The sequence below is a fragment of the Taudactylus pleione genome, unplaced genomic scaffold (genome assembly GCF_031769625.1).
Source record: "Taudactylus pleione unplaced genomic scaffold, aTauple2 ptg000864l, whole genome shotgun sequence".
Lineage (NCBI taxonomy): Eukaryota > Metazoa > Chordata > Amphibia > Anura > Myobatrachidae > Taudactylus > Taudactylus pleione.
Window position 1 is genome coordinate 334,042 of NW_028285266.1, and position 22,207 is coordinate 356,248.

The following is a 22,207-nucleotide window of genomic DNA, read 5'->3' on the forward strand; positions in this document are numbered from 1 at the left end:
TAATATATATATATATATATATATATACGTCACAGGCAGAGGATGTGCACATATCAATGAAGCATATATAGAATAACAAAAATCATGAGTACATGAAAAAGAACCACTGTATGAGTGGCCATATGTTAAGATGGACAGAGCCAGCGAGTGGTGTGTAACAAAGATATACTGAAACTATTAAGTAAAAATGTCAGAAAAAATATCAGAAAAAATAGTTCCAGAGTCTCAGAGATATATCAGGAGACTGACAATGAAATAAGGCGAACCTCAGATACTGTGAACATCGGATACTGTACTACAGTATGCACATGGTAAAAATGCATATAATCACGGTGGATAAGGAGAGGACAAAACATGAGGAAAATGTGGAGGACAAGGAAAACGGGAGTGTTGGCTGAAGTGCAATTGAGGATAGCGTCTAGTTACAGCACCAGGTATTCCAAGGTGGTCTCCCATCCAAGTACTAACCCGCCCTACACTGCTTAGCTTCAAAGATCTGACGGTATAAGGCGTATCCAGTGTAGAATGGCTGTAATTAAGACATAGATAATCCAGAATACATGCACGGCCTATAGGCTCGCTGTGGCCAACACGTACAAGGGGAAAAGGAAGGGAATGGGCAAAAGCAGGGAAAAACGGGAAGGATAAGAGGATAAGGGAAAACAATGGCAGAAATACTGTTGCCGCAGTGTACAAAATGTGAAATACTTTAATATACCACAGAGAGTAAAAAATACCCAGTAAGTACTGGAGAGTAAGTGTGCTCTAATGTCAAGATAATGTTCTTTAATAGTAACAAGCAAAAGATAATTGTTCGTTCAGTCCAGAGGGAGAAACTGTATTCATTTTATAAATCCAAAAGGTCTCAAGTTGGAGAAGTTTCTTTTCTCTGTCACCTCCTCGTTTGGTGGGGGGGGACGTGGTCGATTATCTTGTACACCAGGGTGGATAAAGAGTGTCGTGAGTTCTTAAAGTGCCGTGCCACAGGCTGATCTACTTCTTTCCCATCAAGGGCCTGTCTGATTGCAGTCCGATGTTGGGCCATTCGAATCCGAGCTGTACAAGTAGTTTTCCCTATATAGACAAGTCCACAGGGGCAACGAATCAAGAAGATAATATACTTGGTGGTACAAGTCAAAACGTGTTTGATGGGTATGCGTTTCCCAGAGTGTGGATGTACAACATCAGGACCTGTTTCCAAATATCCACAGGTGGTGCAACCAGTGCAACCATAACAACCAGGTTTTTTAGAGAGAAAATGGTCCGTAACGGGAGGCCCACGACTGACATCATTGTGTACTAACCAGTCTTTTAGATTCTTCCCACGTTTGTATACTAGCATGATCTTAGAGTTTAATAGAGGTTTGATAGTATGATCCGTATTGACAATGGGCCAAAGACGTTTGGTGGTAGAGTTGATGTATTTACTGGCTATATTGTTCTGATTCACAAATATCAAAGTGTTTGTGTTTCTAAGTGTAGAGTCAGTTTGTTGGCTACATTGTTGGTTGGAACCAATGGCTCTTTCTTTCGCCCGTAGAAGATCTTTATGTCTGTAGCCTCGTTCCAAAAATTTAATGATCATGTTGTCTATTTCAGCAACAGCCTGTTGAGGGTCGTTGGTAATTCTGATTGCTCTTAGAAATTGTGAATATGGTAGGCTTCTTTTGAGAGACAAAGGATGATGGCTTTGTGCATGTAGTAGAGAGTTGCCATCAGTGGGTTTATGATAAACCGTGGTGTTAAAATTGGTACCCGTCCAATAAATGTTGATGTCCAAAAAATGTACATGCTGGGGACTTTGATCAAAAGTAAATGTGATATATTTATGCTTAGAATTGATTTTCACCATGGTTTTGACGAAATCTTCCTCGGTACCTGACCAGAGGACCAAAATGTCGTCTATGTACTGGACAAAAAAAATAAAAAATTTATTGAAGTCTGGATTATTCAAAAACAATTCTTTCTCGACGGCAAACATATACACGTTGGCAAAGGATGGTGCTACATGAGACCCCATAGCACAGCCTTTTTTTTGGAGAAAAAAATTTATCATCAAACAAAAAATTATTGTTTTTCAAAGTTTGTCTAAGAAGACAAATAAAAAAATCAATGTTGGGTCCCTGATAATCGGTATGTAGTTTCAAAAACGACTCCATGTATTCACAGCCCTCCTTATGCGGTATACTGGTGTATAATGAGTTGACATCTATTGTACACATAATAAGGTTTGTAGGTAGATTTTGTAAGGAGTGTAATTTATTAAGTAGAGAGTGTGAATCAAGCAAAAATATGGGTTCTTGTGAGATTAGAGGTTGCAAGAAATGATCAAGATATTTGGAAGTTTTACTGTATAGTCCATCTCTAGCGGAAATGATGGGATGACCCAGAGGTGAGACAAGAGATTTATGGATCTTGGGTAAACTGTAAAGTAGGGGGCCCACAGGTATATCTACAGTTAAAAATTGCAACGTGTCACTAGTAATGAACCCATGTTGTAACGCTTCAGATAAACAAATGTCCAGTTCTTTCTTGAATTTGGACACCGGATCATAAGTTAAACATGAGTAAGTATCTAAGTCATTTAGTTGATGATAGATTTCATTGATGTAATGATCCCTGTCTTGGATGACAATCGCACCTCCTTTATCTGCTGAACGAATAACAATGGAGGTATCCTTGCTGAGGGAGGTTAGGGCGGTGAATTCCTCTTTAGATAAATTATGGTGTAAAGAATTGAAGCCCTTGAAGTGCGTGGTGACATCATGATCTAATATTCTAATAAAGCTCTTGATAGAAGCGTTGTTAGAACAAGGTTCAAAGGTGGAAGTTTTTTTGAAAGGAGCAGATGCTGTGGGAAATGATGTATTGGTAGAATTGCTAAAAAATTCTTTAAGTTTGGGACTCCTGTTGAGTCTCCATAGGTCCTTTTTCCAATGGAAACCATTGAAAGGACAGGTGGGAATGAATGACAGGCCCCTCTGTAATAGTTTAGACTCGGACATGCTAAGTGGTCTAGAGGACAAATTAACAATTACGTCTTTTTCTGGTACACTCTTTTTCCTCTCCTCTTGTTTGCTACGCCTAGTGTGAGGCCGCTTCCTTTTCGGGCCCGTGTGGACACACCTAAAGGGGGACGTTGTGTCAATGGGTTAGAACCTGATTGAAAATCCTGATCACTTTGTGAGGAATTGGCCCCACTAGAGCCTTCTGTATCAAATGCTTGTCTGAGAGTTCTAAAGTGTCTTCTCTGAAATCTGGGATTGAGTGTTCTGCCAGTATCCCACGAATAAACCCTCTGCTCCTGATAATCTGTATTAACTTTTGCAAATTTTTCTTTTTTGTAAGAAATGAGGTTCCTTCTATAGTCCTTTATTTGTGTATTGAGTTTGTCCAGCCAGTTGTCAGGATTGTCTCTAGAGAGACTATTATTGTGTGAAATTTCAAAAGTTTTAATTTTGTCACGGACACTACTGAGCTCTCTGCTGGATTCCTCTTTAACCAATAACATGAGATCAAGGGAGCATTTATTAAGGACGGCAACCCATCTCCTGCAGAAACCGACACTATTTCTGCCAATGGTGGGGACGTTCTTAATCCTGAAACCCCTAGGTATTTTTCTTTCCCTGTGATAATCAGATAGGGTAACTCCATGTAAATGATAATCAATTTCCTTTTTCTTTAATCTGAGCAACTGAATAAAGAGCTCCTCAGTGGAGGATGTCCCTGCAGTGTCAAGAAAGGTCTCTTTAAAGTAACGACTTTCAGCCTCTGACTCACTGAAACTAAGTGTATCACCTATAGGTAATTGTATATGTAAAAAACCACTCCCATCTGATGGAGTGGCAGTAGTTTTGCTCTGAGACATAACAAGTGAAAGAAAATGAGAATAAATGTATATAAATGTTAAAGACTGTCTAGTATCATGTAGAAGAGAATGTTGATATGTGGATAGTTGGAAAAAGATATGTATAGTGACGTCATGCACTCAGCGGGCGGCAAGGCAGGATTCGTGTTCACTTCATGGGATGTTTGGGGGTATAAAGGTATGTTTGTTTTCACGCTGTTGTTGTTCTTGATAAAAGTCCAATCGACTGAAACGTTGAACGGAGACCTGGTGGAGTCGTGAGTCTTTTTTTCTTAAGTCCTGAGAGTGCCGCTTTTTGTTTTGTTTATGTGCATGGTTATTCAACCAATTTGAGGGCACCCAGGCCAGTTTTTGATTTATTTAGTGGAGTGCCGGCGTTATTTCCATATATATATATATATATATATATATATATATATATATATATATATATATATATACAGGTTGAGTCTCCCATATCCAAAATGCTTGGGACCACGGGTATTTTGGATAACGGAATATTCCGTATTTTGGAATAATTGCATGTCATAATGAAATATCTTGGGAATGGGGCCCAAATATACACACAGAATGCATTTGTGTGTTATATACACTTTATACACACAGCCTGCAGGTAAACTTATACAATATTTTCAATAATTTTGTGGCTCAAGCAAAGTTTGTGTACATACATGAAATTCATTTATGTTTCTTATACACCTTATACACAGAGCCTGAAGGTCATTTTATACAATATTTGTAATAATTTGTGCCTTAGACAATGTTTGTGTACTTTGGACCATGAAAAATCAAAGGTTTCATTATCTCAGTCATGCCAAAAAATAATCCGTATTTCGGAATATTCTGTATTTCGGAATATTTGGATATGGGAGACTCAACCTGTATATATATTAGGGGTGTGCACCGGCCACTTTTCGTGTTTTGTGTTTTGGTTTTGGATCTGGATCTTTCTTCGTGTTTTGGATCTGGATTGGTTTTGCCAAAACCACCCTTCCGTGTTTTGGGTTCTGGGTTTTGTGTTTTGGATCTGTATTTTTCTGAAAAAAAGCATAACAACAGCTAAAGTCACAGAATTTGTGGGTTTTTCTGCTCCTATGCTATTATTAACCTCAATAACCTTAATTTCCACTCATTTCCAGTCTATTCTGAACACCTCACACCTCACAATAGTGTTTTTATGTCCAAAAGGTTGTACCGAGGTATCTGGATGACTATGCTAAGCGATACGAGTGGACGGCACAAACACGTGGCCCATCTAGGAGTGACATTGCAGTGGCAGACAGGATGACAGTTTGAAAAACTAGGCCCCAAACAGTACATAATGCAAAGAAAAAAAAGAGGTGCAAGATGGAATTGTCCTTGGGCCCTCCCACCCACCCTTATGTTGTATAAATAGGACATGCACACTTTAACAAACCAATCACTTCAGCGCCAGGGTCTGCCACATGAGTATGGCTGAAATGATTGGTTCGTTTGGGCCCCCACAAAACAAGCTGGCAATTAATCTGTCCCTGCACAAACTGGCTCTACGGAGGCAAGATGTTGTCCTCATCCTCCTCATCCACCGATTCCTCACCCTCTCCAGTGTTGTTTACATCCTCACAGAGTATTAATTCGTCCATGCTGGAATCCACCACCACAGGTCCCTCTGTACGTTCTGGAGGCTGGTCTCCCTGGAAGAGTTGATAATTAATTTTTATGAACATCATCTTCTCCACATTTTGTGGAAGCAACCTCCTACGCCTTTTGCTGACTAGGTTCCCGGCTGCACTAAACACTCTTTCGGAGTACACACTGGAGGGGGGGCAACTCAAGTAAAATAGAGCCAGTTTGTACAGGGGCCTCCAAATTGCCTCTTTTTCCTGCCAGTACAGGTAGGGACTGTCTGACATGCCTACTTGGATGCTGTCACCGATGTAATCCTCCACCATTCTGTCAATGGTGACAGTATCATATGCAGTGACAGTAGACATGTCAGATATTGTTGCCAGTTCCATCAGTCCGGACCAGATGTCCAAACTTGGTCCTGCCTGCCCTGCATCACCCCAGCGGGTTGCTTAGGATATGTAACTATTTTCCTGGCAGCCCCAGTTGCGGGAGAAAATGAAGAAGGAGCTGTTGACGTGTCACGTTCCACTTCAGCTGACAGTGTTTTCACCAGCAGGTCTTTGCACCTCTGCAGGCTTGTGTCGGCTGAAAAGAGAGACACCACATAGGCTTTAAACCTAGGATCAAGCACAGTGGCCAAAATGTAGTTGTCTGATTTCAACAGATTGACCACTCTGGAATCCTGGCAAAGCGAATGAAGGGCTTCATCCACAAGTCCCACATGCCGAGCGGAATCGCTCCATCTTAGCTCCTCCTTCACTTTCTCCAGCTGCTTCTGCAAAAGCCTGATGAGGGGAATGACCTGACTCAAGCTGGCAGTGTCCGAACTGACTTCATGTGTGGCAAGTTCAAAGGGCTGGAGAACATTGCACAACATGGAAATCATTCTCCACTGCACTTGAGTCAGGTGCATACCCCCTCCTTTGCCTATGTCATAGGTGGATGTATAGGCTTGAATGGCCTTTTGCTGCTCCTCCATCCTCTGAAGCATATAGAGGGTTGAGTTCCACCGCATCACAACCTCTTGCTCCAGGTGATGGTGGGGCAGGTTCAAGAGTGTTTGCTGGTGCTCCAGTCTTCGGCACGCAGTCGCTGAATGGCGAAAGTGGCCAGAATTTTTTGGGCCACCCAAAGCGTCTCTGTCGCTTTTCATAAAATTCTGCACCACCAAGTTTATTGTGTGAGCAAAACATGGGACGTGCTGGAATTTGCCCAGATGTATGCCCACACAATATTGATGGCGTTGTCAGATATCACAAATCCCCAGGAGAGTCTAAGTGGGGTAAGCCACTGGGCGATGATTTCCCTCAGTTTCTCTAAGAGGTTGTCGGTGGTGTGCCTCTTACTGAAACTGGTGATGCACAGCGTAGCCTGCCTTGGAACAAGCTGGTGTTTCTGAGATGCTGCTACTGGTGACGCTGCTGTTGTTGCTGCGTAAGGTGATACATCTACCCAGTGGGCTGTCACATTCATATAGTCCTTAGTCTGCCCTGTTCCACTTGTCCAGATGTCCATGGTTAAGTGGACATTGGGTACAACGGCATTTTTCAGGACACTGAGGACACTTTTTCTGACGTTTCTGTACAGTCTCGGTATCGCCTGCTTAGTGAAGTGGAATCTAGACAGGATTTGGAACCGGCGACAAACTACCTAATCTTGGAGTGGCCTCTTAGACGCTCGCATAGCTGTGGGTTACCACCAACAGCTTATGCGAGCGTCGATGATGATGGTCGTGATGGTCAAGACCATCGTGACCATCGGGCTTGCGACGAGACCCTGCGGTAGGGTCTCGGTGACCGCAAGCCCTGGCGTGATTTTGGCTTTATCAGAGCCAAAATCACTCCCACTGACATCACTAGTGATGTCAGTGGGGCCGGACCCAGACGGTAGGCGTTCCCATGGGAACGCCTCCATCTGGCAGCCACGCCCATGGCACGCCCACCAAAGGGGGAGTGCTGTCAATCAACATCGACAGCATGCCCCCTTTGTTGCAAGACCTGGAGCGACGGCTTCCCCGTTGCTCCCCGTGTTTCGCGCATGCGCACGACGGAGCTCCCTCCATTGTGTGCATGCACACTAGGGCACCATCGACCCGTTTGCGAGCGCTCAGCGCTCGCGAGCAGGTCTGAATCAGGCCCACAGCCCCTATGAACAACAGCAGCACAGCACAACACAGCCAGCCCCTATGGACTTTGGAGGAGTGGACTCAGCCCCTATGGACAACAGCAGCACAGCACAACACAGCCAGCCCCTTTGGACTTTGGAGGAGTTGACACAGCCCCTATGGAGAACAGCAGCACAGCACAACACAGCCAGCCCCTATGGACTTTGGAGGAGTGGACACAGCCCCTATGGACAACAGCAGCACAACACTACACTGCACTACACTACACTACACAGCCCATCCATCTTCACTGTCCACAGCCGAGGGAGAAAATGGCGCCGATGGGGGTACCTTATATAGAATCCAAAACCCGCGAGACCCAGAAGGCGGGATGATGACGTTTTGCCTCGATTTCAGATCCGATTCAGGTGGGAAAAGTCGAGCCTGACTCTGATCGGCCTCGGATTGGGGGGGCTCGGGGGGGTTCGGATTTCAGAAATCCGAACCCGCTCACCCCTATACAGTACATATATATATATATATATATATATATATATGTATATTTGATTATCCTTATGTACTGATAGTATATTTAAATATTCTGGATTTATGATGCATCGATGTGTAGTTACTATGGTGTTCACTTTTTATTGTTATGATCAATGTATTCACCTAGGTGCTTCCTGGCTGTTTCAGCGGTGGAACGCACGGCACCGCTGATTGGATGGGCGGGCTGGTGCGTTCTACTTGGAGATAGTGGTGGGAGGCTGTCACAAATGCCATGCTGCTGTGTTGGTTATGGAACACATAGTGCCGCTGATTGGCTGTGCGGACCTGTGCGCTCCATACAGAGAAAGTAGGATTATAGAGTAGATACAATGTGGGTCATGTGTATGTATATATATATGTGTGTGTGTAAATATATATGTGCATATATATGTATGTATATATGTATGTATGTGTGTGTATATATTAGGGGTGAGCGGGTTCGGATTTCTGAAATCCGAACCCCCCCGAGCCCCCCCGATCCGAGGCCGATCCGAGTCAGGCTCGACTTTTCCCGTCTGACTCGGATCTGAAATCGAGGCAAAACGTCATCATCCCGCCTTCCGAGTCTCGCTGGTTTTGGATCCTATATAAGGTACCCGCGTCGGCGCCATTTTCTCACTCGGCTGTGGACAGTGAAGAGGGAGGGTGGGAGTTAGGGCTGGCTGGGCTGTGTAGTGTAGTGCAGAGTAGTGTTGTGCTGTGCTGTGCTGCGCTGTGCTGCTGTTGTCCACTACTTCAACTGTGTTGTGCAGTCAGTTCTCCATATGGGCTGTGTCCACTCCAAAGTCCTGTGCAGTGTCCTAGTCCTAAAGGGGTGCTGTAGTGTTGTCCAGGGGGTGCTCTGTCCCCCCAAGTGCTAAAAAAATAATATTTTTTGTGTGTTTGTGAATTGTGTGCGCAGTAGCCGCACGTGCATCAGCAAAGTAGTGCCAAGCGTGCGCCTGTGTCATAAGTAAAGGGCCGGCTGGCTTGACCGTTAAAGGGTGCTGTAACCCCCAAAGTACACTCCAAACCAAAAAAATATATATTTTCTGTGTTTGTGAATTGTGTGCGCAGTAGCCGCACGTGCATCAACAAAGTAGTGCCAAGCGTGCGCCTGTGTAATAAGTAAAGGGCCGGCTGGCTTGACCGTTAAAGGGTGCTGTAACCCCCAAAGTACACTCCAGTCCAAACCAAAAAAATAAATATTTTCTGTGTTTGTGAATTGTGTGCGCAGTAGCCGCACGTGCATCAACAAAGTAGTGCCAAGCGTGCGCCTGTGTCATAAGTAAAGGGCCGGCTGGCTTGACCGTTAAAGGGTGCTGTAACCCCCAAAGTACACTCCAAACCAAACCAAAAAAAAAATTATTTTCTGTGTTTGTGAATTGTGTGCGCAGTAGCCGCACGTGCATCAACAAAGTAGTGCCAAGCGTGCGCCTGTGTCATAAGTAAAGTGCCGGCTGGCTTGACCGCTAAAGGGTGCTGTAACCCCCAAAGTAAGCTCCAAACCAAAAAAATATATATTTTCTGTGTTTGTGAACTGTGTGCGCAGTAGCCGCACGTGCATCAACAAAGTAGTGCCAAGTGTGCGCCTGTGTCAAAAGTAAAGGGCCGGCTGGCTTGACCGTTAAAGGGTGCTGTAACCCCCAAAGTACACTCCAGTCCAAACCAAAAAAAAAATTATTTTCTGTGTTTGTTAATTGTGTGAGCAGTAGCCGCACGTGCATCAACAAAGTAGTGGCAAGCGTGCACCTGTGTCATAAGTAAAGGGCCGGCTGGCTTGACCGTTAAAGGGTGCTGTAACCCCCAAAGTACACTCCAGTCCAAACCAAAAAAAAAATTATTTTCTGTGTTTGTGAATTGTGTGCGCAGTAGCCGCACGTGCATCAACAAAGTAGTGCCAAGCGTGCGCCTGTGTCATAAGTAAAGGGCCAGCTGGCTTGACCGTTAAAGGGTGCTGTAACCCCCAAAGTACACTCCAAACAAAAAAAATTATTTTCTGTGTTTGTGAATTGTGTGCGCAGTAGCCGCACGTGCATCAACAAAGTAGTGCCAAGCGTGCGCCTGTGTCATAAGTAAAGGGCCGGCTGGCTTGATCGTTAAAGGGTGCTGTAACCCCCAAAGTACACTCCAGTCCAAACCAAAAAAAAAAAAATTTTCTGTGTTTGTGAATTGTGTGCGCAGTAGCCACACGTGCATCAACAAAGTAGTGCCAAACGTGCGCCTGTGTCATAAGTAAAGGGCCGGCTGGCTTGACCGTTAAAGGGTGCTGTAACCCCCAAAGTACACTCCAGTCCAAACCAAAAAAAAAAATTATTATCTGTGTTTGTGAATTGTGTGCGCAGTAGTCGCACGTGCATCAACAAAGTAGTGCCAAGCGTGCGCCTGTGTCATAAGTAAAGGGCCGGCTGGCTTGACCGTTAAAGGGTGCTGTAACCCCCAAAGTACACTCCAGTCCAAACCCAAAAAAAAATTATTTTCTGTGTTTGTGAATTGTGTGCGCAGTAGCCGCACGTGCATCAACAAAGTAGTGCCAAGCGTGCGCCTGTGTCATAAGTAAAGGGCCGGCTGGCTTGACCGTTAAAGGGTGCTGTAACTCCCAAAGTACACTCCAGTCCAAACCAAAAAAAAAATAATTTTCTGTGTTTGTGAATTGTGTGCGCATTAGCTGCACGTGCATCAACAAAGTAGTGCCAAGCGTGCACCTGTGTCATAAGTAAAGGGCCGGCTGGCTTGACCGTTAAAGGGTGCTGTAACCCCCAAAGTACACTCCAGTCCAAACCAAAAAAAAAAATATTTTCTGTTTGTGAATTGTGTGCGCAGTAGCCGCACGTGCATCCACAAAGTAGTGCCAAGCGTGCACCTGTGTCATAAGTAAAGGGCCGGCTGGCTTGACCGTTAAAGGGTGCTGTAACCCCCAAAGTACACTCCAGTCCAAACCAAAAAAAAAATTATTTTCTGTGTTTGTGAATTGTGTGCGCAGTAGCCGCACGTGCATCAACAAAGTAGTGCCAAGCGTGCGCCTGTGTCATAAGTAAAGGGCCGGCTGGCTTGACCGTTAAAGGGTGCTGTAACCCCCAAAGTACACTCCAAACCAAAAAATGTTCTCTGTGTTTGTGTTTTGTGTGCGCAGTAGCCCCACGTGCATCCACAAAGGAGCAGCGCCAAGCGTGCGCCTGTGTCCCATAAGTAAAGAGCCGGCTGGCTCATTTCTTAAAGGCTGGTGTAACCTACAAAGTGCACTACTCTCCAGCAAAAATAAAAAAATATTTTCTGTGTTTAGCCGCACGTATATATCAAATCGATATAACATAAATGGAGGACCAAACTTTCTCCGATAAAAATAAAATAGAGAAAGATCAAGAACCACTTCCTCCTAGTGCTGAAGCTGCTGCCACTAGTCATGACATAGACGATAACATGCCATCAACGTCGTCTGCCAAGGCCGATGCCCAATGTCATAATAGAGGGCACATACAATCCCAAATGACAAAGTTCAGGAAAATGACCTTGAAAAAAACATTTAAATCTGCTGAAGATAAACGTAAACTTGCCAATATGCCATTTACGACATGGAGTGGCAAGGAACGGCTAAGGTCGATCCCTAGTATGTTCATGACTAGTGGTTCAGCTTCACATGACGATAGAAGCCCTCCTCCCACTAAAAAAATCAAAAGAGTTAAGATGGCAAAAGCACAGTGAAGAACTGTGCTTTCTAAGAAGATATCACAAATCCCCAAGGAGAGTCCAAGTGTGGTGGTGGTTGCGATGCCTGACCTTCCCAGCACTGGACGGGAAGAGGTGGCTCTTTCCACCATTTGCACGCCCTCTGCAAGTGCTGAAAGGAGCACCCACAGTCCACTTGCTGATATGCAAATTGAAGATGTCACTGTTGAAGTACAACAGGATGAGGATACTGGTGTAGCTGGCGCTGAGGAGGAAGTTGGCAAGGAGGATTCTGATGGTGATGTGGTTTGTTTAAATCAGGCTCCGGGGGAGACAGTTGTTGTCCGTGGGATGAAAAAGCCCTTCACAGTCATGCTTGGGCAGAAGACCAAACATTCCACCTCTTTGGTCTGGCAATATTTCTATCCAAATCCGGACAACAACTGTCTTGCCATATGTTCCTTATGTAAAGGTGGAATAAGTAGGGGTAGGGACGTTAACCACCTAGGCACATCCTCCCTTATACGGCACCTGCAGCGCGTTCATAATAAGTTACTGTCAAGTTCAGAAACTTTGGCTAAGACCGTAAGCAGCCCAGGGACACCTAAATCCCGTTGTCCTGTTGTAACCAAGCGCCTGAAAACCACACCGTCAACTCCCTCCTCGTCAATTTCCTCCTTAGTCAGGATCGGAAGTAGTCCTGCAGGCAATGTCACTGGCATGACTGACTCTCCTATCGGGGATTCCTCCGGAGGATCCTGCATTGCTACGCCTCCTGCTGCTGCTGCTGCTGTTGCTGCTGCTGGGAGTCGTTCATCATCCCAGAGAGGAAGTAGGAACACCACTACTTTTACTAAACAATTGACCCTCCAACAGTCCTTAGCAAGGAGGATGAAGTACGACAGCAGTCATCCTGAAGCAAAACGTATAACTGAGGCCTTGACTGCTATGTTGTTGTTAGACGTGCATCCGGTATCCGCCATTAGTGCAGTGGGATTTAGACAATTGCTGGAGGTAGTGTGTCCCCGGTTCCAAATCCCGTCTAGATTCCACTTCACTAGGCAGGCGATACCGAGACTGTACAGAAACGTCTGAAAAAGTGTCCTCAGTGTCCTGAAAAATGCCGTTGTACCCAATGTCCACTTAACCACAGACATGTGGACAAGTGGAACAGGGCAGACTAAGGACTATATGACTGTGACAGCCGACTGGGTAGATGTATCACCTTACGCAGCAACAACAGCAGCGTCACCAGTCGCAGCATCTCAGAAACGCCAGCTTGTTCCAAGGCAGGCTATGCTGTGTATCACCAGTTTCAGTATGAGGCACACCGCCGACAACCTCTTAGAGAAACTGAGGGAAATCATCGCCCAGTGGCTTACCCCACTTAGACTCTCCTGGGGATTTGTGATATCTGACAACGCCACCAATATTGTGCGGGCATTACATCTGGGCAAATTCCAGCACGTCCCATGTTTTGCTCACACAATAAACGGTGGTGCAGAATTTTCTGAAAAGCGACAGGGGCGTGCAGGAGATGCTTTGGGTGGCCCGAAAAATTTCAGGCCACTTTCGCCATTCAGCGACTGCGTGCCGAAGACTGGAGCGCCAGCAAACACTCTTGAACCTGCACCGCCATCACCTGAAGCAAGAGGTTGTGACGCGGTGGAACTCAACTCTCTATATGCTTCAGAGGATGGAGGAGCAGCAAAAGGCCATTCAAGCCTATACATCCACCTATGACATAGGCAAAGGAGGGGGTATGCACCTGACTCAAGCGCAGTGGAGAATGATTTCCATGTTGTGCAAGGCTCTCCAGCCCTTCGAACTTGCCACACGTGAAGTCAGTTCAGACACTGCCAGCTTGAGTCAGGTCATTCCCCTCATCAGGCTTTTGCAGAAGCAGCTGGAGAAAGTGAAGGAGGAGCTAAGACGGAGCGATTCCGCTCGGCATGTGGGACTTGTGGATGAAGCCCTTCATTCGCTTTGCTAGGATTCCAGGGTGGTCAATCTGTTGAAATCAGACCACTACATTTTGGCCACCGTGCTCGATCCTAGGTTTAAAGCCTATGTGGTGTCTCTCTTTCCGGCCGACACAAGCCTGCAGAGGTGCAAAGACCTGCTGGTGAACACACTGTCAGCTGAAGCGGAACGTGACACGTCAACAGCTCCTTCTTCATTTTCTCCCGCAACTGGGGCTGCCAGGAAAAAACTTAGGTATCCTAAGCAACCCGCTGGCGGTGATGCAGGGCAGGTAGGACCAAGTTTGGACATCTGGTCCGGACTGAAGGACCTGGCAACAATTTCTGACATGTCTACTGTCACTGCATATGATACTGTCACCATTGACAGAATGGTGGAGGATTACATCGGTGACAGCATCCAAGTAGGCATGTCAGACAGTCCATACCTGTACTGGCAGGAAAAAGAGGCAATTTGGAGGCCCCTGTACAAACTGGCTCTATTTTACCTGAGTTGCCCCCCCTCCAGTGTGTACTCCGAAAGAGTGTTTAGTGCAGCCGGGAACCTTGTCAGCGAAAGGCGTAGGAGGTTGCTTCCACAGAATGTGGAGAAGATGATGTTCATCAAAATGAATTATCAGCTCTTCCAGGGAGACCAGCCTCCAGAACGTACAGAGGGACCTGTGGTGGTGGATTCAAGTGGGGACGAGTTAATACTTTGTGAGGATGAGGATGTACACACTGAAGAGGGTGAGGAATCGGTGGATGAGGAGGATGAGGATGACATCTTGCCTCCGTAGAGCCTGTTTTTGCAGGGACAGATTAATTGCCAGCTTGTTTTGTGGGGGCCCAAACGAACCAATCATTTCAGCCACAGTTGTGTGGCAGACCCTGGCGCTAAAATGATTGGTTTGTTAAAGTGTGCATGTCCTGTTTATACAACATAAAGGTGGGTGGGAGGGCCCAAGGACAATTCCATCTTGCACCTCTTTTTTTTCTTTGCATTATGTACAGTTTGGGGCCTAGTTTTTCAAACTGCCATCCTGTCTGCCACTGCAGTATCACGCCAAGATGGGTCACGTGTTTGTGCCGCCCACTCGTGTGGCTTAGCATAGTCATCCAGCTACCTCGGTGCAACCTTTTGGACATAAAAACACTATTGTGAGGTGTGAGGTGTTCAGAATAGACTGGAAATGAGTGGAAATTAAGGTTATTGAGGTTAATAATAGCACAGGAGCTGAAAAACCTACAAATTCTGTGATTTTAGCTGTTTTTATGCTTTTTTTCCAAAAAATACAGATCCAAAACACAAAACCCAGAACCCAAAACACGGAAGGGTGGTTTTGGCAAAACCAATCCAGATCCAAAACCAATCCAGATCCAAAACACGAAGAAAGATCCAGATCCAAAACCAAAACACAAAACACGAAAAGTGGCCGGTGCACCCCCGTAGTATATATATATATATATATATATATATACTTTGTGTGTATATATATATATATATATATTAGGGGTGAGCGGGTTCGGATTTCTGAATTCCGAACCCCCCTCGAGCCCCCCGATCCAAGGCCGATCCGAGTCAGGCTCAACTTTTCCCGCCTGACTCGGATCTGAAATCGAGGCAAAACTTCATCATCCCGCCTTCCGGGTCTCGCGGGTTTTGGATCCTATATAAGGTACCCACGTCGGCGCCATTTTCTCAATCGGCTGTGGATAGTGTAGAGGGAGGGTGGGAGTTAGGGCTGGCTGGGCTGTGTAGTGTAGTGTAGTGCAGTGTAGTGTTGTGCTGTGCTGCGCTGTGATGCTGTTGTCCATAGGGGCTGTGTCCACTCCTTCAAAGTCCATAGGGGCTGGCTGGACTGTGTTGTGCAGTCAGTTGTCCATAGGGGCTGTGTCCACTACAAAGTCCTGTGCAGTGTCCCAGTCCTAAAGGGGTGCTGTAGTGTTGTCCAGGGGGTGCTCTGTCCATCAGGGGTGCTCCCCCCAAGTGCAAAAAAAAATAAAAAAATTCTGTGTTTGTGAATTGTGTGCACTGGGGCTGCACGTGCATCAACAAAGAAGCAGCGCCAAGCATGCGCCTGTGTCCCATAAATAAAGGGCCGGCTGTATTGACCGCTAAAGGGTGCTGTAACCCCCAAAGAGCAATCCAAACAAAATAAAAAAAAAATGTCTGTGTTTGTGAATTGTGTGCACTGTGGCTGCACGTGCATCAACAAAGGAGCAGCGCCAAGCGTGCGCCTGTGTCCCATAAGTAAAGGGCCAGCTGGCTCATTTCTTAAAGGGTGGTGTAACCCACAAAGTGTACTAGTCTCCAACAAAAATAAAAAATTATTTTCTGTGTTTCTGTGCACCTTAGTTGCACGTATATATCAATATAACATAAATGGAGGACCAAACTTTCTCCGATAAAAATAAAATAGGGAAAGATCAAGAACCACTTCCTCCTAGTGCTGAAGCTGCTGCCACTAGTCATGACATAGATGATAACATGCCATCAACGTCGTCTGCCAAGGCCGATGCCCAGTGTCATAGTAGAGGGCACATACAATCCCAAATGACAAAGTTCAGGAAAATGACCTTGAAAAAAACATTTAAATCATCTGAAGAGAAACGTAAACTTGCCAATATGCCATTTACGACACGGAGTGGCAAGGAACGGCTAAGGTCTTTCCCTATGTTCATGACTAGTGGTTCAGCTTCACATGACGATGGAAGCCCTCCTCAAGCTAAAAAAATCAAACGAGTTAAGCTGGCAAAAGCACAGTGAAGAACTGTGTGTTCTAAGAAGATATCACAAATCCCCAAGGAATGTCCAAGTGTGGTGGCGGTTGCGATGCCTGACCTTCCCAGCACTGGACGGGAAGAGGTGGCTCCTTCCAGCATTTGCACGCCCCCTGCAAGTGCTGAAAGGAGCACCGACAGTCCACTTGCTGATATGCAAATTGAAGATGTCACTGTTGAAGTACAACAGGATGAGGATACTGGTGTAGCTGGCACTGAGGAGGAAGTTGGCGAGGAGGATTCTGATGGTGATGTGGTTTGTTTAAATCAGGCTCTGGGGGAGACAGTTGTTGTCCGTGGGATGAAAAAGCCCATCACGGTCATGCCTGGGCAGAAGACCAAACATTCCACCTCTTTGGTCTGGCAATATTTCTATCCAAATCCGGACAACAACTGTCTTGCCATATGTACCATATGTAAAGGTGAAATAAGTAGGGGTAGGGACGATAACCACCTAGGAACATCCTCCCTTATACGGCACCTGCAAGCGCGTTCATAAAAAGTTACTGTCAAGTTCAGAAACTTTGGCTAAGACCGTAAGCAGTCCAGGGACACCTAAATCCCTTTTTCCTGTTTTATCCAAGGAATCGGTGGATGAGGAGCATGAGGACGACATCTTGCCTCCGTAGAGCCAGTTTGAGCAGGGACACATTTTTTGCAGGCTTGTTTTGTGGGGGCCCAAACGAACCAATCATTTCAGCCACAGTCATGTGGCAGACCCTGGCGCTGAAATGATTGGTTTGTTAAAGTGTGCATGTCCTATTTATACAACATAAGGGTGGGTGGGAGGGCCCAAGGACAATTCCATCTTGCACCTCTTTTTTTTCTTTGCAGTATGTACTGTTTGGGGCCTAGTTTTTCAAACTGCCATCCTGTCTGCCACTGCAGTGTCACTCCTAGATGGGCCACGTGTTTGTGCCGCCCACTCGTATCGCTTAGCATAGTCATCCAGCTACCTCGGTGCAATCTTTTGGCCATAAAAACAATAGTGTGAGGTGTGAGGTGTTCAGAATAGACTGGAAATGAGTGGAAATGAAGGTTATTCAGGTTAATAATTGCATAGGAGCAGAAAAACCCACAAATTCTGTGATTTAAGCTGTTTTTATGCTTTTTTTCAAAAAAACACAGATCCAAAACACAAAACCCAGAACCCAAAACACGGAAGGGTAGTTTTGGCAAAGCCAATCCAGATCCAAAACACGAAGAAAGATCCAGATCCAAAACCAAAACACAAAACACGAAAAGTGGCCGGTGCACACCCCTAATATATATGTATATATATATATATATATATATATTATAAGATCTGTACTTTAGCACATAGGCCCTGATTCAGTGCCGGACGCTCTGACCAGAGCGCTCGCTCTGAATCAGGGCCCACCTCCATTAATATGGAGCGTCCTCCTGGACGCTCGTATAGCTGTGGGTCACCACCCACAGCATATACGAGCGTGCAGGATGATGGTTGCGATGGTCTTGACCATCGCGACCATCGAAACTGCGAGCAAAAGCCTGCGGTTGAGTTTTTCAACCGCAAGGCCAGGAGTGATTTTGGCTCTATCAGAGCCAAATTCACTCCCACTGACATCACTAGTGATGTCAGTGGGGCTGGCTTCAGACGGTAGGTGTTCCCATGGGAATGCCTCCGTCTGGCAAGCACGCCCCCTTTGATGAGACACTCCGAGCGAAGGAAAGTCCTTCGCTCGGCGCGTCTCGCGCATGCGCACGATGGAGCTCCCTCCGTCATGCGCATGCGCAGTGCGGACCATCGACCCACTTGTGAGCGGACAGCCGCTCGCGAGTGGGTCTGAATGAGGGCCTTAGTTCTTTAAGAATAAAGAATAAGTTTAAACAAATGATGTGGTATTTTCGGCATCCGCATATAAACATCCCGATCCGGTTCTTAAGGGTGACATATTGAGCACATCGCCTAGTGTGTACCCGCGATGTCACTGACAACGTGTGCTCCCCCGCACCATCAGCATTATCATAAGGGGCCAACGGGGAAAATCGTTAGCGAGGGCCATGCTGCTGAATGCAGCATGGCCTCTGCTATTGCTCTTTTTCTAACGGCATCTGTAAGTGTTTATTGCATTTGCCGATGCCGGCTCCCCCACTTGGTCCAGTCGCTGATGAAGTCGGGCACACTAGGCATCGTCTGGTGTGTACCTGCCTGAAGATTGGTGGTGGGATTATCTGTTAGGGGGCACCAGTCAAAATTTTGCCTAGGGCACCAAATTGTCTAGGGCTGGCTCTGTGCAGGAGCATTAGGCTTCAAATGCTCCTGCAACAGTTGGATCAGAAGGCCGTGATTGTTACTTTTGCTTAAAAATTGCGATTCCCGACCTTCCGATCACCCTGAAGTAAACACATAAAAATATCTCAGTGTGTACAGGGTGCAGAGGATTAGGGGATCAGAGCATTTATTGGATCTGCAAAGTGAGCTGCAAAATGTGTACCCAAGTTTAGAAGCTGTTTATTTGTCAACGTCTCCATATTTTGTTTATAGAAAGTTTGATACATCTCCCCCCCTGCGAGGCGATGTCGGCACGATATGTCATTACCGTCCAAATCGGTACGACATATCGGCCACATCACTTAGTGTGTATGGGCAATATGCACACTCATGTAGTATTGTCCGGTTGGCTATGCTGCACGCCCAACTGGACGATATTGCATGCGGCCCTGTTGCAGGTAATAAAAGATGGAACAAGGGATTGTTCCGTCATTCATTACCTCATTCTAATGTGTATCCGAGGTACGATATGTCAGCCCGATCGCTCAGGGTGTAACCGTCATTAGATCACCAAACAATAGTATGGTAACTCCATATTGCAAGAGACTTTGTGAGAGTCAGATGCTGAAAGCATAGGATATATGTTATAAGAAGATTATGCATGGAATCCATACTGCCTTAAACTGGCCACACATATACAGATTATCTGTCCAGCAATGAAAATCTGGTAAGGTATGAAAGCAAATGACAATCAGCAATTTGCTCCCAAACACCGGAAAATGGACAAAAACTGTTGTTTGAACAAATTGATCAAACATTTAACAAACTTGTCTGACGACCTTTTTCATCTGTTTTCTGGCATTTAGGAGCAAATTGCTGATCAGTTACTCCTATACGTTACCAGATTTTCATTCTAACCAATCAACTAGTTGGCTGGTTGGACAGATAATCTTTAGATGTGTGGCCAGCTTTAGACATCGCGATCAACCAGGTTGTGTTTTGCAAGTGGAGATTAGGGCCAATAAAAAATAATTACTTAAATACCACAGTATAAGAAGAATGAAGGCATGTGGAGAGTGACAGTCTCACAACAAGGGCCAAATGTAATAGGGTGAGAGTTTAGAAAATGTGAGAGTTTAGCAGTAACCTATCACACTTTTTAAACCTGGCAAATGTAATATAGTCTGAGAACAGGCAAACTCACATGTTTTTAGACTGAAAAAACTCTCACGATTTCAACTCTCATCCAGATGTTTTTCCATTTTGAAGATAAAACTCAACCAATGTAAGTGTGTGTAATAGTGTATGTAATAGTGTGAGCATTTACTGCTTAATGCTCACATTTTCTAATCTCTCACCCTATTACATTTGGCCCCAATGGTTAACATTTGAGCCATTGTATCTTATTGTTTACTGAGAAGCCTAATTAATAAATATTTTTTGACCCTCATCAATCTGGTTTCCATCCCCTCCACTCCACTGAAACAGCCAATGGTCATGTCTCACTTTTTATCCTCATTGATCTGCCTGCTTCATTTTATACTGTTGATCACCAGCTTCTCCTTCAATCCCTCCACTCCATCTGTCTCCACGACTTTGTAATCTCATGGTTCACCTCTAACTGGACTAACTATTCCATTTCTGCCTCTATCTCTGATTACACCCCCCCTCCTTTCTCTACTCGATAGTGTCCCCCAATGGTTCTCCCATGGCCCCCTTTTTAATTTACTTTATACCTACTCCCTTGAAAGGCAAGCTACACTGTGTCACTTCTGATATTCATTGTGCTTGACTTTGTTGACAAATTGCCCATACTGACAGTAATGGGTGACTGTATTGGTCACAAATTCTATGCAATGCAAAACCAAAAGGTAACAAATGGCATATGAGTTTTTTTTGCATGCACTCTTGAAAATATTGACACCCCTCTGTCTCCATGGCATGATCAGGCTCCCCAAACAAAGTCGGGCTTAGAAAATTAGTACTCGCCCCCCCACTGCACCCCTGAGGATGGTAAATATATGGTAATGCAAGGGAATTGCAATTCAAATGTCTCTATTAGGTTTGAAAGGGGGGCATATGCTCACATATGCAGAAGGTCTGCGCTTATAACTCAATCTCTGTATTTGCTATAACACTGTGTTATGTTAAAGGAGGACAGACAAGGGAATATGAGAAAAACCCTTTATTTGAGTCACAGTGCTCATGGGTATTGAAAATAAATTCTAAATATGTTTAGAGTAGGTAATGAAGTTATAGGTATTCTATACATGACTAGTGGGGAAGGGGGGGGGGGTTTGGTGTGATGGAAGGGAGAATTGGATAAAATATGCGTGCCCGTGGTGCTGGATGAATCGTAAAGAGAGAAGTAGATTGGGGCACTGGGTGTTGTAAATGGAAAGACCGGCTAGGTAGTGAGGCGTCCCTCACCACCAAAGTTCAGTAGTAGCGTTCAAGGGGTTAACAGTCAGCTGTTTGGAACCCGCTAAGTGGGTGCAAAGTCTTGGGTGAGGCCTCACTAACTCCCGAAGGGCTCTATTTCTGAACATTATTTTTACTAAAATAATGTGAAAAAGGATGTTTTCATACCCTTTTCACATTATTTTAGTATCACCTATAGTTATTACAGGGCAATTGGAGTAGAATTCATAAAATTCTACTCCAACCCCTAAGTATAACTTATTTTTAGTAATCAGATCGCATTTCCTATAATTGTAATGGGAAATGTGATCCGACCAGTTACTAAAAATAAATGTAAAAAAAATATCGGGGAAAGCCCTGTGACAATAACGCCACCTGGAGGTGGCATTATCCAGGGTCTCCCCCGGTTATCGGGCTCCTACTCTGATCTAAAAGGCAGAGCAGAGCCCAGAGCCCGTCCCAGTGATCAGCTGTGTGGTCTAAACAGACCGCAAGCTGATACACTGAAAAAAAAAAAATTCACTTACCTGACTCCAGGGACCGGTGGTCGGGGCACCGGTGATGACTCCCCTCCAGTCAGCTGTTCTCCCATGCTGCACTGCGGCCCGGTCATCAGGTGATCGGGTCCCAGTGCAGTATGGGTTATCAGCTGACCGGAGGCATGGAAGACATCACCGGAGCATCGATGACTGCAGGTAAGTGCTATTAAGGGAGGGGGGATCGCGGGTGGGTCCGCAATCATGGGGATGGGGCTTAGTGTCGGGGGCAGGGCTTAGCGCTGGGGGGTAGCAGCGTTGGCCAGTCGGCACATGCGCGGGGCACTAGTCACAGTATTTTTTGGCGAAAATATCGTGACTACAGTGTGGAGGGGATTCGCAGGGACAGAGCTTTCTCGCAAGCTCTGTCCCTGCAAGGGATTTGTAGTAAATCCCTGTGATATTGCCTGAATTCACAATGCGAATTCAGTCGATAATATCACACTGCAATATGCATTACAAATGCGGATTGTAGTAAATAGAGCCCTAACTCCC

The 22,207-nt window shown here is 45.4% G+C and overlaps 1 pseudogene; it reads right to left on the minus strand.

Annotated features, from left to right (window-relative positions):
* Window positions 1-419: 419 nt before the first annotated feature.
* On the minus strand, window positions 420-537 carry LOC148474230 (5S ribosomal RNA; annotated as a pseudogene).
* Between the last annotated feature and the right edge of the window lie 21,670 nt (window positions 538-22,207).